Consider the following 19731-nt stretch of genomic DNA (forward strand, 5'->3'; position numbering starts at 1 on the left):
ACTGCACACTGCCCTAACCCATCTGGACAAGAGGAATACCTATGTGAGAATGCTGTTCATCGATTACAGCTCAGCATTTAACACCATAGTACCCTCCAAACTCGTCATCAAGCTCGAGACCCTGGGTCTCGACCCCGCCCTGTGCAACTGGGTCCTGGACTTCCTGACGGGCCGCCCCCAGGTGGTGAGGGTAGGTAACAACATCTCCACCCCGCTGATCCTCAACACTGGGGCCCCACAAGGGTGCGTTCTGAGCCCTCTCCTGTACTCCCTGTTCACCCACGACTGCGTGGCCATGCACGCCTCCAACTCAATCATCAAGTTTGCGGATGACACTACAGTGGTAGGCTTGATTACCAACAACGACGAGACGGCCTACAGGGAGGAGGTGAGGGCCCTCGGAGTGTGGTGTCAGGAAAATAACCTCACACTCAACGTCAACAAAACAAAGGAGATGATTGTGGACTTCAGGAAACAGCAGAGGGAGCACCCCCCTATCCACATCGACGGGTCAGTAGTGGAGAAGGTGGAAAGTTTTAAGTTCCTCGGTGTACACATCACGGACAAACTGAATTGGTCCACCCACACAGACAGCGTTGTGAAGAAGGCGCAGCAGCGCCTCTTCAACCTCAGGAGGCTGAAGAAATTCGGCTTGTCACCAAAAGCACTCACAAACTTCTACAGATGCACAATCGAGAGCATCCTGTCGGGCTGTATCACCGCCTGGTACGGCAACTGCTCCGCCCACAACCGTAAGGCTCTCCAGAGGGTAGTGAGGTCTGCAGAACGCATCACCGGGGGCAAACTACCTGCCCTCCAGGACACCTACACCACCCGATGTCACAGGAAGGCCATAAAGATCATCAGGGACAACAACCACCCAAGCCACTGCCTGTTCACCCCGCTATCATCCAGAAGGCGAGGTCAGTACAGGTGCATCAAAGCAGGGACCGAGAGACTGAAAAACAGCTTCTATCTCAAGGCCATCAGACTGTTAAACAGCCACCACTAACATTTAGCGGCCGCTGCCAACATACTGACTCAACTCCAGCCACTTTAAAAATGGGAATTGATGGAAATTATGTAAAAATGTACCACTAGCCACTTTAAACAATGCCACTTAATATAATGTTTACATACCCTACATTACCCATCTCATATGTATATGTATATACTGTACTCTATATCATCTACTGCATCTTGCCATCTTTATGTAATACATGTACCACTAGCCACTTTAAACTATGCCACTTTATGTTTACATACCCTACAGTACTCATCTCATATGTATATACCGTACTCTATACCATCTACTGCATCTTGCCTATGCCGTTCTGTACCATCACTCATTCATATATCTTTATGTACATATTCTTTATCCCTTTACACTTGTGTGTATAAGGTAGTAGTTGTGGAATTGTTAGGTTAGATTACTTGTTGTTATTACTGCATTGTCGGAACTAGAAGCACAAGCATTTCGCTACACTCGCATTAACATCTGCTAACCATGTGTATGTGACTAATAAAATTTGATTTGATTTGATTTTAAATTCTTTATAATTTTTAATTTATTCATTAAGATCCCCAATTATCCGACGCCAACGGCAAAAGCATGTCTTACTGGGGTCCGACATACAACGACAAAATACATTACAGACAAAATACTTTTACATTTAAAAACTTCTGCATATATTCCAAGAGTCTACCGAGGGTTGTTACGGTAGCCTACCTAAAACCATTCTGCATGTTTTGACAAGGCAAAAAGTGTGTTGATAAGTCTAAATACTGCAATCCAGGGGTGTATTCACTAGGAACCAGGAGAAAGCAAACAGGAAATAGGGAGGGGCCATCTTGAATTTGTCCAATAGGAAATGCTTGCTTCCATTTTCTGTAGCAAAACGTTTTTCTACGGTTTGCACAAATGAATGTGACCCTGGTCTGACTGAATGGAGTCTACTAATCACCCATGTGATATGAACTGGATAAAAGGTTGTCGGACAGCACACCTCCATCCAGGCAGGTTGTTAAGGGGTGAGAGTGTTCCGTCAAAGCAGCAAGATTTGTGACCTGTTACCACAAGAAAAGGGCAACCAGTGAAGAACATTGTAAATACACCCATATTTATGTTTATTTATTTTCCTTTTTGAGCTTGAACTATTTGCACATAATGCAATTGGAAATGTCTTTATTCTTTTGGAGTGTAATGTTTACTATTAATTGTTATTGTTTATTTCACTTTTGTTTATTATCTACTTCACTTGCTTTGGCAATGTTAACATATGTTTTCCATGCCAATAAAGCCCTTAAACTGAATTGAATTGAGAGGCCCATCTGTGTTAATCCTGACCCAGGCACAGCTATCTCCAGCTCCTCCTCTCTGGCTCTCACCCTCCAGAGGGGAAAGTACACTACGGTACTGGCCTCAGTCACACAGCAGAGGGGTGAAGAAGGACTCCATTACTCACATATGCACTTACAGACAAGACACACACAGACATGTGTGGACGGACCCACACACACACACACACTATAATCTAGTGTATACAGCCTGTACATGGTCCCAGGATACTAGTGTTTATTCATGATAACATGATATCAGTGTTTGCTAAAGGGGAGTGTTACAGCATTACAGACGTAACAATATCCTATTTCAAGCATGGATACAAAGGCTCTTACGCATGTAGGCTATAGTACCTGCACCACCCCCCTTGTTCTGATAGGCTAGCAGCTATCCTGTTAGCTTTTCATATCAGACGCTGCACTTTGATATCAACTGACTGACCAGGTGTGAGCACTGCCAGTTACTACTCAAGAGACAGAATGAGCTATCTACCTCGGTTTCAAATCCCAACAATATTCATCTGATTGGGTGGGACTTGAACTAAGGAACACCTGATTGACTTTCATATCAGCCGGTTTACTTTGATAACAACTGATTGATATCAGTTGTCGAGGTTCTATGTAGAAGATCATTGATTCATTCACACCTCATCCAAACATTGAAGAAGAAAAGGGCGTTGCTTTTCTATCTATTTAAAGCTATTACGCAACCATAGGCTGCGTGAAGTCATGTCGGATAACCAGACCACTCTGCTTTTTCATCTCTAGCAATCGTTTTAGTTTGAAACAGAAATGACCTACCAATCAGTGACAAGCATTGAGCGCACCATGACTCTCAATCTAAACGTTTGCTCTGTGTATCACACAGTATCACTGACTATCACTCAATTCATCACAATACTAAATGACTGGAGAGATAGAATTATAACTCGAGGCATTGTGATTAAATTGTAAGAATCAAAATATGCATAAACAATGTTATTCATACAGACACAGTGACTAGCGTCCCTCTGTGAGGGAAGGAGCAGTAGCCAATAGCTGCTAACAGAAACAAGCTGTTTCTTCATAGCAGAAGGCCAGCATTTAAGTTCTGAAATACATCCAATCTCCACATACAGTATACGCACGCACACAGTGTGTTTATGAAGAATCAAGAAATACCAGACAAGGAATTCCAAAGCTCGGCAACCCTCCTGGCTCATGTGACTGCACACACACACACACACACACACACACACACACACACACACACACACACACACACACACACACACACACACACACACACACACACACACACACACACACACACACACACACACACACACACACACACACACACCAGATTGTGTGCGGTGCGTTTGCTTAAAGGCCATGATAAAAACAGGGGGAAATGCGTAATCTGATATGCATGACTTACAGTATAGCCTCTCTCCTTTCTTTTCCCCTCACACATCACAGGTTGCATCTATTATACTCCCCCTCCCTCCCAAATACCAACCAAAACGTTAGACAGAGATTGACTCAGTATGCATTTAGGGGGGTTTGAGGTCAAATAAAAAACCTCTTAATACATGTCAAATGTGAGCAGACGTGAACATGTGAAATTGCGAAACATTCATGCACATTCTCTTGCTGCTCTAGAGCACCAAAACCAGTCTGCATATCTTCTGACAGGTCTAGAACACTAAAAACCAGTCTGCATGTTCTCTGACAGGTCTACAACACTAAAAACCAGTCTGCATATCTTCTGACAGGTCTAGAACACTAGAAACCAGTCTGCATGTTCTCTGACAGGTCTAGAACACTAAAAACCAGTCTGCATGTTCTCTGACAGGTCTACAACACTAAAAACCAGTCTGCATATCTTCTGACAGGTCTAGAACACTAAAAACCAGTCTGCATGTTCTCTGACAGGTCTACAACACTAAAAACAAGTCTGCATATCTTCTGACAGGTCTAGAACACTAAAAACCAGTCTGCATGTTCTCTGACAGGTCTAGAACACTAAAAACCAGTCTGCATGTTCTCTGACAGGTCTAGAACACTAAAAACCAGTCTGCATGTTCTCTGACAGGTCTAGAACACTAAAAACCAGTCTGCATGTTCTCTGACAGATCTACAACACTAAAAACCAGTCTGCATATCTTCTGACAGGTCTACAACACTAAAAACCAGTCTGCATGTTCTCTGACAGATCTACAACACTAAAAACCAGTCTGCATGTTCTCTGACAGATCTACAACACTAGAAACCAGTCTGCATGTTCTCTGACAGGTCTAGAACACTAAAAACCTGTCTGCATATCTTCTGACAGGTCTAGAACACTAAAAACCAGTCTGCATGTTCTCTGACAGGTCTACAACACTAAAAACCAGTATGCATATCTTCTGACAGGTCTGGAACACTAAAAACCAGTCTGCATGTTCTCTGACAGGTCTACAACACTAAAAACCAGTCTGCATGTTCTCTGACAGGTCTAGAATACTAAAAACCAGTCTGCATGTTCTCTGACAGATCTACAACACTAAAAACCAGTCTGCATATCTTCTGACAGGTCTACAACACTAAAAACCAGTCTGCATGTTCTCTGACAGATCTACAACACTAAAAACCAGTCTGCATGTTCTCTGACAGATCTACAACACTAAAAACCAGTCTGCATGTTCTCTGACAGGTCTAGAACACTAAAAACCAGTCTGCATATCTTCTGACAGGTCTGGAACACTAAAAACCAGTCTGCATGTTCTCTGACAGGTCTACAACACTAAAAACCAGTCTGCATGTTCTCTGACAGATCTACAACACTAAAAACCAGTCTGCATGTTCACTGACAGGTCTACAACACTAAAAACCAGTCTGCATGTTCACTGACAGGTCTAGAACACTAAAAACCAGTCTGCATGTTCTCTGACAGGTCTAGAACACTAAAAACCAGTCTGCATGTTCTCTGACAGATCTACAACACTAAAAACAAGTCTGTATGTTCTATGACAGGTCTCATTGCTCTAGATTCTATACTGAACAAAAATATAAACGCAACATGCAACAATTTCAAAGATTTTACCAAGTTACAGTTCATATAAGGAAATCAGTCAATTTAAATAAATTCATCAGGCCCTAATCTATGGATTTCACATGACTGGGAATACAGATATGCATCTGTTGGTAACAGATACCTTAAAAAAAGGTAGGGGTGTGGATCAGAAAACCAGTGTCTGGTGTCACCACCATTTGCCTCATGCAGTGTGACACATCTCCTTCACATAGAGTTGATCAGGCTGTTGACTGTGGCCTGTGGAATGTTGTCTCACTCCTCTTCAATGGCTGTGCAAAGTTGGTGGATATTTACGAAAACTGGAACACACTGTTGTACACGTCGATCCAGAGCATCCCAAACGTGCTCAATGGGTGACATGTCTGGTGAGTACTCAGGCCATGGAAGAACCTGGGCCATTCCCAGCTTCCAGGAATTGTGTACAGATCCTTGAGACATGGGCAGTGCATTATCATGCCGAAACATGAGGTGATGGCGGCGGATGAATGGAACGACAATGGTCCTCAGGATCTCGTCACGGTATCTCTGTGCATTCAAATTGCCATTGATAAAATGCAATTGTGTTTGTTGTCCGTAGCTTATGCCTGCCCATACCATAACCCCACTGCCACCATGGGACACTTTTCACAATGTTGACATCGATCAGCAAACCGTTCACCCACACAACGCCATACACATGGTCTGCGGTTGCGAGACCAGTTGGATGTACTGCCAAATTCTTTAAAACGATGTTGGAGGCGGCTTTTGGTAGAGAAATGAACATTCAATTCCCTGGCAACAGCTCTGGTGGACAGTCCTGCAGTCAGCATGCCAATTGCAAACTCCATTCTGTAGCATTGTGTTGTGAGACAAAACTGCACATTTTAGAGTGGTCTTTTATTGTCCCCAGCACAAGGTGCACCTGTGTAACGATCATGCTGTTTAATCAGCTTCTTGATATGCCACGCCTGTCAGGTGGATGGATTATCTTGGCAAAGGAGAAATGCTCACTAACTGGGATTTAAACAAATGTGTCCACCAAATTTGAGAGAAACAAGCTTTTTGTGAGTATGGAACATTTCTGGGATCTTTTATTTCAGTTCATGAAACATGGGACCAACACTTTACATGTTGCGTTTATATTGTTGTTCAGTGTAGAAGACCAAAACCAGTCAATGATTTTTCTCTAGAGCAGGGTTCCCCAAAAATCAGTCCTGGGGCCTCCCATGGGTGCACGTTTTGGTTTTTGTTCTAGCACTACACAACTGATTCAAATAATCAAAGCTTAATGATGAGTTGGTTACTTGAATCAGCTGTGTAGTGCTAGGGCAAAAAACAAAACGTGCACCCAGGGAGGGCCCTAGGACCGGGTTTGGGAAACCCTGGTCTAGAACAAAACCGGTCTGCCTTTTCTCTCTTATTCCTCAAACCCAATCTGCAAGGTCTGTGACAAATATATAAACAACAGTACTGCCTGCATATCCATCCATCTAGATCACAACCAGATCAATGTCATTGTAGAGACCTCTTGTCTATAAAACAAGCAAACAAAGGGGTCAGCGTCCCAAATGGCACGAGTCTACCTGGGCCCTGGGCAAAAGAAGTGCAATAAATAAGGAATAGAGTGCCATTTGGGACGCAGCCAGAGTGTGTCTGTCTGTGAGAGCAGATGTTGTGCATGATGAGGATAGAGGGCTCGTAAATCACCATGTCTTACCAGCGGAGAGGGAGGTTCTTGTGTTTCCTATTAACCAAAGCCTTCGCTACTTCCTCATCAATCATAGAACATGCCTGGAATGAAGAACAGAAACACAAAACATATTAGGACCACTCAGTACAAAACATGTAGAAAATATAATGTTTTCTCCATGAGAAGGGTAAAAAAAAATATCCTTCCCAAAATTCCAGAAATCCCGAGTTGGAAAATTCCCGGAATCAGGAGGTTATAAGCAGGAACCCCATAATCCTCCAACCAGGATTTCTGGAAAACTGGGGAGTTTGGGGAAAGTTACCAGAAATGTGCTACACTATACATGAGCAACTAAGCCTGGGTGACAGTCTGGGTCTGTTTCTGCTCTCCTGCAAACATGTTTGGCATGACAATTCAATGGGAGTTGCTGAGAGAGCTGAAACAGACTGGCAACATAGGCTTCTTTACCATCATTCATTGTGGATGGCCGATATGGGTTAGTAGTAACATATGACTCTCCAAAAGACGAACAAGAACAACTACAAAATTATCACTTTTTCTTTTTTTTTAATCAAAAATATGTACAGTTGAAGTCGGAAGTTTACATACACTTAGGTTGGAGTCATTAAAACTCGTTTTTCAACCACTCCACAAATTTCTTGTTAAAAAACTATAGTTTTGGCATGTCGGTTAGGACATCTACTTTGTACATGACAAGTAATTTTTCCAACAATTGTTTACAGAAAGATTATTTCACTTATAATTCACTGTATCACAATTCCAGTTGGTCAGAAGTTTACATACACTAAGTTGACTGTGCCTTTAAAGAGCTTGGAAAATTCCAGAAAATTATGTCATGGCTTTAGAAGCTTCTGATAGGCTAATTGACATCATTTGAGTCAGTTGGAGGTGTACCTGTGGATGGATTTCAAGGCCTACCTTTAAACTCAGTGCTTTGCTTGACACCATGGGAAAATCAAAAGAAATCAGCCAAGACCTCAGAAAAAAAATTATAGAAGAATTATACAAGTCTGGATCATCCTTGGGAGCAATTTCCAAACACCTGAAGGTACCACGTTCATTTGTATAAACAATAGTATGCAAGTATAAATATCATGGGACCACGCAGCCGTCATACCGCTCAGGAAGGAGACGCGTTCTGTCTCCTAGAGATGAACGTACGTTGGTGTGAAAAGTGCAAATCAATCCCAGAACAACAGCAAAAGGACCTTGTGAAGATGCTGGAGGAAACAGGTACAAAGGTATCTATATCCACAGTAAAACGAGTCCTATATCGACATAACCTGAAAGGCCGCTCAGCAAGGAAGAAGCCACTGCTACAAAACCGCCATAAAAAAGCCAGCCTACGGTTTGCAACTGCACATGGGGACAAAGATCGTACTTTTTGGAGAAATGTCCTCTGGTCTGATGAAACAAAAATAGAACTCTTTGGCCATAATGACCATCGTTATGTTTGGAGGGTAAAGGAGGAGGCTTACAAGCCAAAGAACATCCTCCCAACCGTGAAGCACGGGGGTGGCAGCATCATGTTGTGGAGGTGCTTTGCTGCAGGAGGGACTGGTGCACTTCACAAAATAGATGGCATCATGAGGACCTAAAATTATGTGGATATATTGAAGCTACATCTCAAGACATCAGTCAGTAAGTTAAAGCTTGGTCGCAAATGGGTCTTCCAAATGAACAATGACCCTGAGCATACTTCCAAAGTTGTGGCAAAATGGCTTAAGGACAACAAAGTCAAGGTATTGGAGTGGCCATCACAAAGCCCTGACATCAATTCTATAGAAAATGTGTGGGCAGAACTGAAAAAGCGTCTGCGAGCAAGGAGGCCTACAAACCTGATTCAGTTACACCAGCTCTGTCAGGAGGAATGGGCCAAAATTCACCCAACTTATTGTGGGAAGCTTGTGGAAGGCTACCCGAAACATTTTACCAAGTTAAACAATTTAAAGACAATGCTGCCAAATACTAATTGAGTGTATGTAAACTTCTGAACCACTGGGAACGTGATGAAATAAATAAAAGTTGAAATTAATCATTCTCTCTACTATTATTCGGACATTTCACATTCTTAAAATAAAGTTGTGATCCTAACTGACCTAAAACAGGGAATTGTTACTAGGATTAAATGTCAGGAATTGTGAAAAACTGAGTTTAAATGTATTTGGCTAAGGTGTATATAAACTTCCGACTTCAACTATATATATATATATTTTTTTAACTGTGTTAAATGAAAAATGTTACGCGCTGGAGAAGACTCATCTGATCTCATCGAGATGGCTGACTTAAGTACAGTACTTAGAGAGAGACTCCTGGAAACTGGATATGGGTGTAGTTACAGTACAGAGAGGCTTCTGGCCCAAGGCTAGAGCTGGGAAACACAACTCTGGCCCTCCAGTTCCCAAGTCCCACTGGTTTTTGTTTTCAGCCAATCACAGACTGGATCAGCTGCCCGAGACATGGCTAGACAAAAGAAGCCTAAAACCTCTCCCATCCCAAAACCATCATTACTACTGTCCAGTTCCTGACAGCAAAGGAGAAAATATGACTAATAGTCGCCAAATATGAGACAAAAACATGATTGAACGTTTTAACGAAGAACAATTTCTCTTCAACATTCATCAGAATGGAAGTCTTTTAGTTTGAGTTCATAAACATTAGCTACTTCAATATCAACCCTTTGAATTCTCCTAGCTTCTAATTAGAGATGAAATAGAGATGAATATATAGAGATGACTGTGTGTGTGTGTTTAGTAATCATAGCACCAAGACATTAGACTACAAAGAAAGAGAGGGAGTCAGGAAGGGAGGGAGAGAGAGAGAGAGAGGTATGGATGGATGGCGAGAGAGAGAGCAAGATAAAGAGAGAGAGATGGCGAGAGAGCGAGAGAGGAGGGAGGCATGTAGGGAGGATGAGAATGTGAGAAAGAGATAGATGGAGAGAGAGAGAGATATAAAAACAAAACAACAAAAAAACAGCACAAAAAAAAAGCTAAGTGTATATGCAAGTCTTCCATTGTGAATCTCAAGTAGATTCAGCTGTAGCCCAGCGGGCTGTCTGTGTGGTGTCATTGTCTTAGTATTCCACTGGGAACTGCTCAGTCTATTTCACTTTCAGTGTAGAGTGAATGGGAGAGGCACCAGACACAATAGAAAGAGAGGCCATATTAAAGACTTCAATCACGACTTTTACCTTGGTTTGTTTTAAACAATCTATTATGTTTTGAGTGCTTGTATCTTTCTGAAACACCAGCCTTTCAGATGTATGCGATGACTATAGCTGCCTCACCAAATACATGTATACTTCACTAATGCAATCAATCACTCACTGTAACTGAAGAATGTAGGTAGATGATTCATATAAAGAGTGATGACTTAATTTGGCCCAGTGCTGTGGCTCACAAGACCTCTCAAAAAAAGATCTTAAGTCAGCCAGTCCAGTCAGTCAGCTAGTCAATATGCTAGCCAGTCAGTCTGCTAGTCAATATGCTAGCCAGTCAGTCAGCTAGTCAATATGCTAGCCAGTCAGTCAGCTAGTCAATATGCTAGCCAGTCAGTCAGCTAGTCAATATGCTAGCCAGTCAGTCTGCTAGTCAATATGCTAGCCAGTCAGTCAGCTAGTCAATATGCTAGCCAGTCAGTCTGCTAGTCAATATGCTAGCCAGTCCGTCTGTGAGCCAGCAAGACCACAAAGCAGCCCCCTTCCCCAACTCTGACTAACTCCATGTCTCAGCTGCCAAATCTATTGCCTCCCGAGGGCAAGCTGTTGATTTCAACTTTTACCCCTTTTTCTCCCCAATGTTGTGGTATCCAATTGGTTAACCCGGTTGGCTTCCGCTTAACCTGGAAGCCAGCCGCACCAATGTGTTGGAGGAAACAACGTGGACCTGGCGACAGTGACAGCGTACACTGCGCCCGGCCTACCACAGGAGTCGCTAGTGCGCGATGGGACAAGGACATCCCTGCCGGCCAAACCCTCCCCTAACCCAGACGATGCTGGGCCAATTACGCACCGCCCCAAGGGTCTCCCGGTCACGGCCGGCTGCGACAGAGCCTGGACCCGAACCCAGAATCTCTAGTGGCACAGCTAGCACTGCGATGCAGTGCCTTAGACCGCTGTGATACAGCCTGGACTCTAACCAAGATCTCTAGTGGCACAGCTAGCACTGCGATACAGTGTCTTAGACCACTGCGCCACTCGGGAGGCCGACGTGAAACAATGGTGAGCTGTGCAGCGTTCAGTCTTGTTTAACCAGGCTAGGTGTCTGCAGGCCCTAGATGATGTTGTCTCAGTAACCTTGATTCCCTGGGCCCTTCTGCAGAAACAAAACCACAGTATAAGGGTTAGAAGGGAAACAATGCAGCAGAATGACACAACATGGAGCAATGCACAGGCAGATTTGGTTTGGTGTTTACTCACTCTCTCACTCACTCAGAGGGCCAGATCTCTGTTTATGGGTCTGAGCATGTGTGATAGGAGGAGTGCCAAAATGACACCCTATTCCCTACCAGGGCCCAAAGCGCTCCGGTTAAAAGTAGAGCACTATATTCATAGTTGCACGGCGCACCTCCATCACGTCACGCCATTGTTATGAACTTTTTAAAGACGTCTCAGCCATAGTTGCTCTTAAAAGTCAAGTGTTTCTTAATGGGGGCTAATGATTGTTTTGTCTGAATTACACTGTAGTGGCTTGGAAATATGACGACATTGCTAAAGTATGCAAATAATTAGCAAGAAACAACTGTCATCATTCAAATGTACTTTAGACAGATAGCAATGTTTCCTTTAGCTAGGAAAGTCAAAAATACCTGCTAGTGTTAGCTCGCCAAAATCTGGTGCTCTCCATTGTTTTACATCAGATTGCGTCACTCCTACGCGACGCTTGTCCCTGAACCAATTTGCCTTGTAGGACGTGGAACTCATATTCAAATTTGAATATGAGCATCTGTTTCTTATTTACGATATCACTGCGCTCTCATGAAATCTCTATGAAATAGTACAGAATAGCTGGCCAACTTATTATTGCAATGATTTATACTGAACAAAGATATAAACGCAACATGTAAAGTGTTGGTCCCATGTTTCATGACCTGGAATAAAATATCCAATATATTTTCCAAACGCACAAAAAGGTTATTTCTCTCAAATGTTGTGCATAAATTTGTTTACATTCCTGTTAGTGAGCATTTCTCCTATGCCAAGATAATCCATCCACCTGACAGTCGTGGCATATCAAGAAGCTGATTAAACAGCATGATCATTACACATGTGCACCTTGTGCCTGGGACAGCAAAATGCCACTCTAAAATGTGCAGTTTTGTCACACAACACAATGCCACAGATGTCTGAAGTTGAGGGAGCGTGCAATTGGCATGCTGACTGCAGGAATGTCCGCCAGAGCTGCTGCCAGAGAATTGAATGTTCAACTCTCTACCATAAGCCACCTCCAACATTGTTTTAGAGAATTTTGGCAGTACGTCCAACCGGCCTCAAAACTGCAGAGCATGTGTAACCATGCCAGCCCACGTCTGAGACCAGCCACCCGGACAGCTGATGAAACAGGAGGAATTCTGTCTGTAATAAATCCCTTTTGTGGGGAAAATCTCATTCTGATTGGCTTGGCCTGGCTCCCCAGTGGGTGGGCCTATACCCTCCCAGCCCACACATGGCTGCGCCCGTTGCCCAGGGCCTAATTAATTAATTTAAATTGACTGATTTCATTATATGAACTGTAACTCAGTAAAATCGTTTATATTTTTGTTCAGTATACATCACTTAACCTGCTTTTGTTTTATGTCAACAGGGCAGTACAAAATCTGCTTGTTATTTGTCAGCAGGTTGTAAGCCTAGTGTATACAGTGTGTGTGTGTGTGTGTGTGTGTGTGTGTGTGTGTGTGTGTGTGTGTGTGTGTGTGTGTGTGTGTGTGTGTGTGTGTGTGTGTGTGTGTGTGTGTGTGTGTGTGTGTGTGTCAGAGAGAGAGAGCAATTGTGAGAAAATAAAAACAAAACGGTGGCTACCTCCTGCGAAAATAATGTGCAAGCACATCAGTAACGTTGGGTCAACTGAGCACAGCAACTGACTCGGGACGGGGATCGCGACAGAACAGTAGCTTCATGAAAACTCATTATAATGTTAGCTACTACAGTAGCTAAATATCTTTTGTTTGAAGCATTCAGCCTAAGAGAATTTGATTCACCATTGCTTGTGCAGCACTAGGTAATGTAAGTAGCTGGTTGGTTGGCAGCTTCATTTCTTATGAAATGTGACTGGCTCAGGAAGCTAATGTTGGACAAATTTAAGCTAGCTTTCATGCACATTTCAGCTCCCGAGTGGCGCAGCGGTCTAAGGCATTGCATCTCAGTGCAATAGGCATCACTGCAGTCCCTGGTTCGAATCCAAGCTGCCTCACATCCGGCCGTGATTGGGAGTCTCATAGGGCGGCGTACAATTGACCCAGCGCCGTCCAGGTTTGGCCGGGGTAGGCCGTCATTGTAAATAAAAATTTGTTCTTAACTGACTTGCCTAGTTAAATAAAGGTTCAATTAAAAAAAAAAATTCAACATTTTAATTGTCAAACTTCAGAAATACTGCTCATTGAAGCACACAACCTCTTAGCTAGATGTGAAATGGTGCAACTCAGACTTCTTCACCAAAAAACGTTAACATTATTAACAGATATTTTGAATTCAGCTTGCTATAAGGATGAACTGGGTTTCATTAGGCCATGTCACCTGGGTCTTTCCTACAATCCAGTGCCTTTTGGACCTCATAACCTTTGGGGAAAGTGTATATTTTTCATTTGTTTAGTATTTGGTCAGAAAAAGTACATGTTTGACTTTCAGAAAAACATATTGGTCAAGCTCAGGCACTTAGTTCCCTGTTAGGTGCAAAATCCCATACAGTTATTGCTTAATCCTAACAGCCTAAATTAACCATAGTTCTAAAGGTGATTGAGATTAAGCTAGCATAATGGTAAACACTGAAAGAAATTTTTTACTTCTATATGAAATGTATTTTAACATTTAGAAATGTGATACATTTTCCCTATAATTTGGCCTAACAGGGTGGAAATGTATGACTGAGACAAACAAACAAGCATCATGAAACATGGAAAATTAGGTGAAACCGAGTGTTTATATTTATTTAGCATTGTACTATTGTTTCCCCACCCAAAAATATGATGATACTTCCTGAACGTGATGTCATTGTGGAAAGGGACAGTTTTCTTAAAGGAGAATTACTACAAATTAAGAGGGTGGAAAGTGATATCAGGGACACACAGAAAATGTTAAATACTACAATATTAAATACAATAACCATGACAAAAAAAACATTGATGAAAGAGACTAACAACTACTATAAAATGAAGAAAGATTTTAAATATTTAATTATTTTATGGCTTATATTTTCCTTAGAAATTGATTAAAAACTCCCTGGGACATGGCAAAAACGCCTACATCCGCTGAAAAAAAAGCTTTCAAACTGCATACAATTTCAAAATCAAATTTGATTGGTCACATACACGTGTTTAGCAGATGTTATTGCGGGTGTAGCGAAATGCTTGATCCATATATTTGTGTTTTTAAGGTAAAGGACACCTGGCCTTATACACTGCTCAAAAAAATAAAGGGAACACTAAAATAACACATCCTAGATCTGAATGAATGAAATATTCTTATTAAATACTTTTTTCTTTACATAGTTGAATGTGCGGACAACAAAATCACACAAAAATGATCAATGGAAATCAAATTTATCAACCCATGGAGGTCTGGATTTGGAGTCACACTCAAAATTAAAGTGGAAAACCACACTACAGCCTGATCCAACTTTGATGTAATGTCCTTAAAACAAGTCAAAATGAGGCTCAGTAGTGTGTGTGGCCTCCACGTGCCTGTATGACCTCCCTACAACGCCTGGGCATGCTCCTGATGAGGTGGCGGATGGTCTCCTGAGGTATCTCCTCCCAGACCTGGACTAAAGCATCCGCCAACTCCTGGACAGTCTGTGGTGCAACGTGGCGTTGGTGGATGGAGCGAGACATGATGTCCCAGATGTGCTCAATTGGATTCAGGTCTGGGGAACGGGCGGGCCAGTCCATAGCATCAATGCCTTCCTCTTGCAGGAACTGCTGACACACTCCAGCCACATGAGGTCTAGCATTATCTTGCATTAGGAGGAACCCAGGGCCAACCGCACCAGCATATGGTCTCACAAGGGGTCTGAGGATCTCATCTCGGTACCTAATGGCAGTCAGGCTGGCGAGGTAGCCTGGGGGGCTGTGCGGCATTTCTTTGGCCCCCCAAAGAAATGCCACCCCACACCATGACTGACCCACCGCCAAACCGGTCATGCTGGAGGATGTTGCAGGCAGCAGAACGTTCTCCACGGCGTCTCCAGACTCTGTCACATGTGCTCAGTGTGAACCTGCTTTCATCTGTGAAGAGCACAGGGCGCCAGTGGCGAATTTGCCAATCTTGGTGTTCTCTGGCAAATGCCAAACATCCTGCACGGTGTTGGGCTGTAAGCACAACCCCCACCTGTGGACGTCGGGCCCTCATACCACCCTCATGGAGTCTGTTTCTGACTGTTTGAGCAGACACATGCACATTTGTGGCCTGCTGGAGGTCATTTTGCAGGGCTCTGGCAGTGCTCCTCCTGCTCCTCCTTGCACAAAGGCGGAGGTAGCGGTCCTGATGCTGGGTTGTTGCCCTCCTACGGCCTCCTCCACGTCTCCTGATGTACTGGCCTGTCTCCTGATAGCGCCTCCATGCTCTGGACACTACGCTGACAGACACAGCAAACCTTCTTGCCACAGCTCGCATTGATGTGCCATCCTGGATGAGCTGCACTACCTGAGCCACTTGTGTGGGTTGTAGACTCCGTCTCATGCTACCACTAGAGTGAAAGCACCGCCAGCATTCAAAAGTGACCAAAACAACAGCCAGGAAGCATAGGAACTGAGAAGTGGTCTGTGGTTACCACCTGCAGAACCACTCCTTTATTGGGGGTGTCTTGCTAATTGCCTATAATTTCCACCTGTTGTCTATTCCATTTGCACAACAGCATGTGAAATTTATTGTCAATCAGTGTTGCTTCCTAAGTGGACAGTTTGATTTCACAGAAGTGTGATTGACTTGGAGTTACATTGTGTTGTTTAAGTGTTCCCTTTATTTTTTTGAGCAGTGTATTTACACCAAGAGCTGCGACCCAAAAGGAATGAACCACAACTAACCATGTGTGTCAACGTTTCAAACTGTCCTAACAGTTCTACTGACCAGACACCCTGGAGAATCATGGCCAGGGTTACAGCACCGCACACACATCCTTCCTCTACCAGAGACCACAGAGGAAGTGTGTGTGTGTCATCTCAGGTCAGAAGTGCACACACCAAAACCGTTGTGGCTGTTCACAAAAGCGGTTTCCTCTCAGTTTCATCACTTGGGGGGCGGCCATTGTTAGTGTGCGGAAATGCCTGCAGAGAGAATATGAAAATATTGGCAAGTCCTTACAGCTCTTCTGGAGACCTACAGCTGCACCGACCTCACGGTGAACACACAGACACACACACAGGGAAAACATTGACATACACACACACAGATCAAACACACATCCACACAGAGTGAACATACACACGTGTAAAGCGAAAACACACCCACACACGACAATACACACACACACACACACAGCGAAGACACACAGTGAACACACGGGTACAGGGTAAGGTTACGATGAGAGATAACCATGGTAACCTAAAGAACATAAACATTGGCTTCCCATTTCACTGCCACAACACCGTGTCTTCTCACTGCCAACACTGAGTACAACTACAAGACTCAATACTGCCAACACCGACTACAAGACTCAATACTGCCAACACTGACTACAACTACAAGACTCAATACAGACAACAACTACAAGACTTAATACTGCCAACAATGACTACAAGACTCAATACTGCCAAAACTGACTACAACTACAAGACTCATTACTGCCAACACTGACTACAACTACAAGACTCATTACTGCCAACAATGACTACAACTACAAGACGCAATACTGCCAACAAGACCCATTACTGCCAACACTGACTACTTATTACTGCCAACACTGACTACAACTACAAGACTCAATACTGCCAACAAGACTCAATACTGTCAACACTGACAAGACTCAATACTGCCAACAAGACTCATTACTGCCAACACTGACTACTTATTACTGCCAACACTGACTACAACTACAAGACTCAATACTGCCAACAACTACAAGACTCAATACTGCCAACAACTACAATAATCAACTGTCAACACTGACTACAAGACTCATTACTGCCAACACTGACTACAACTACATGACTCAATACTGCCAACAACTACAAGACTCAATACTGCCAACACTGACTACTTATTACTGCCAACACTGACTACAACTACAAGACCCAATACTGCCAACACGGACTACAACTACAAGACTCAATACTGTCAACACTGACTACAACTGCATGACTCAATCCTGCCAACAGCTACAAGACTCAATACTGGCAACACTGACTACAACTACAAGACTCAATACTGCCAACACTGACTACAAGACTCATTACTGCCAACAAGACTCATTACTGCTAACACTGACTACAAGACTCATTACTGCCAACACTGACTACTTATTACTGCCAACACGGACTACAACTACAAGACTCAATACTGGCAACACTGACTACAACTGCATGACTCAATACTGCCAACAGCTACAAGACTCAATACTGGCAACACTGACTACAACTACAAGACTCAATACTGCCAACAACTACAATAATCAATACTGTCAACACTGACAAGACTCAATACTGCAAACAACTACAATAATCAATACTGTCAACACTGACCACAACTACAAGACTCAATACTGCCAACAACTACAATAATCAATACTGTCAACACTGACTACAAGTACAAGACTCAATACTGCCAACAACTACAATAATCAATACTGTCAACACTGACTACAACTACAATACTCAATACTGTCATCACTGTGGCTACAACTACAACAATGAATACTGTCAACACTGATTACAACGGTGAATACTGTCAACACTGTGATTACACCGGTGAATACTGTCAACACTGATTACAACGATGAATAATGTCAACACTGATTACAACGATGAATAATGTCAACACTGATTACAACGATGAATAATGTCAACACTGATTACAACGATGAATAATGTCAACACTGTGATTACAACGATTAATACTGTCAACACTGTGATTACAACGATTAATACTGTCAACACTGTGATTACACCGGTGAATACTGTCAACACTGATTACAACGATGAATAATGTCAACACTGTGATTACAACGATGAATAATGTCAACACTGATTACAACGATGAATAATGTCAACACTGTGATTACAACGATGAATAATGTCAACACTGATTACAACGATGAATAATGTCAACACTGTGATTACAACGATTAATACTGTCAACACTGTGATTACAACAATTAACACTGTCAACACTGTGATTACAACGATGAATACGGTCCCGTGTGGCTCAGTTGGTAGAGCATGGCGCTTGCAACGCCAGGGTTGTGGGTTCATTCCCCACGGGGGGACCAGGATGAATATGTATGAACTTTCCAATTTGTAAGTCGCTCTGGATAAGAGCGTCTGCTAAATGACTTAAATGTAATGTAAATGTAAATGAATACTGTCAGCACTGATTATAACGATGAATACTGTCAACACTGATTACAACGATGGCACTGTCAACACTGTGATTACACCGATGAACACTGTCAACACTGTGATTACAACGGTGAACACTGTCAACACTGTGATTACCACGATGAACACTGTCAACCCTGTGATTACAACGATGAACACTGTCAACACTGTGATTACAACGATGAACACTGTCAACCCTGTGATTACAATGATGAATACTGTCAACACTGTGATTACAACGGTGAACACTGTCAACACTGTGATTACAACGATGAATACTGTCAGCACTGATTACAACGATGAATACTGTCAACACTGATTACAACGATGGCACTGTCAACACTGTGATTACACCGGTGAACACTGTCAACACTGTGATTACAACAATGAACACTGTCAACCCTGTGATTACAATGATGAATAGTGTCAACACTGTGATTACAATGATTAACATTGTCAACACTGATTATAACGATGAATACTGTCAACACTGAAAGCAACGATGAACACTGTCAACACTGCGATTACAACGATGAACACTGTCAACACTGATTACAACAATGAACACTGTCAACACTGATTACAACAATGAACACTGTCAACACTGATTACAACAATGAAGACTGTCAACACTGTGATTACAACGATGAGCACTGTGATTACAACGATGAACACTGTCAACACTGTGATTACAACGATGAACACTGTCAACCCTGTGATTACAATGATGAACACTGTCAACACTGTGATTACAACGATGAACACTGTCAACACTGATTACAACAATGAACACTGTCAACACTGTGATTACAACAATGAACACTGTCAACACTGTGATTACAATGATGAATACTGTGAACACTGTGATTACAACGATGAACACTGTCAACACTGTGAT

General features: G+C 42.8%; 1 protein-coding gene across 6 annotated transcripts in view; it reads right to left on the reverse strand.

The window, feature by feature from the left end:
* LOC139562558 (zinc finger MIZ domain-containing protein 1-like) overlaps window positions 1-19731 on the reverse strand; it is a 249214-nt gene that overhangs the window by 146412 nt on the left and 83071 nt on the right. For all 6 annotated transcript variants that reach the window (XM_071380321.1, XM_071380320.1, XM_071380319.1 and 3 more), the window contains exon 3: window positions 7095-7168. The gene's annotated coding sequence lies outside the window, so the exon portion shown is untranslated. The remainder of the gene's footprint in view (window positions 1-7094; window positions 7169-19731) is intronic.

This window comes from Salvelinus alpinus, chromosome 32 (genome assembly GCF_045679555.1).
Source record: "Salvelinus alpinus chromosome 32, SLU_Salpinus.1, whole genome shotgun sequence".
Lineage (NCBI taxonomy): Eukaryota > Metazoa > Chordata > Actinopteri > Salmoniformes > Salmonidae > Salvelinus > Salvelinus alpinus.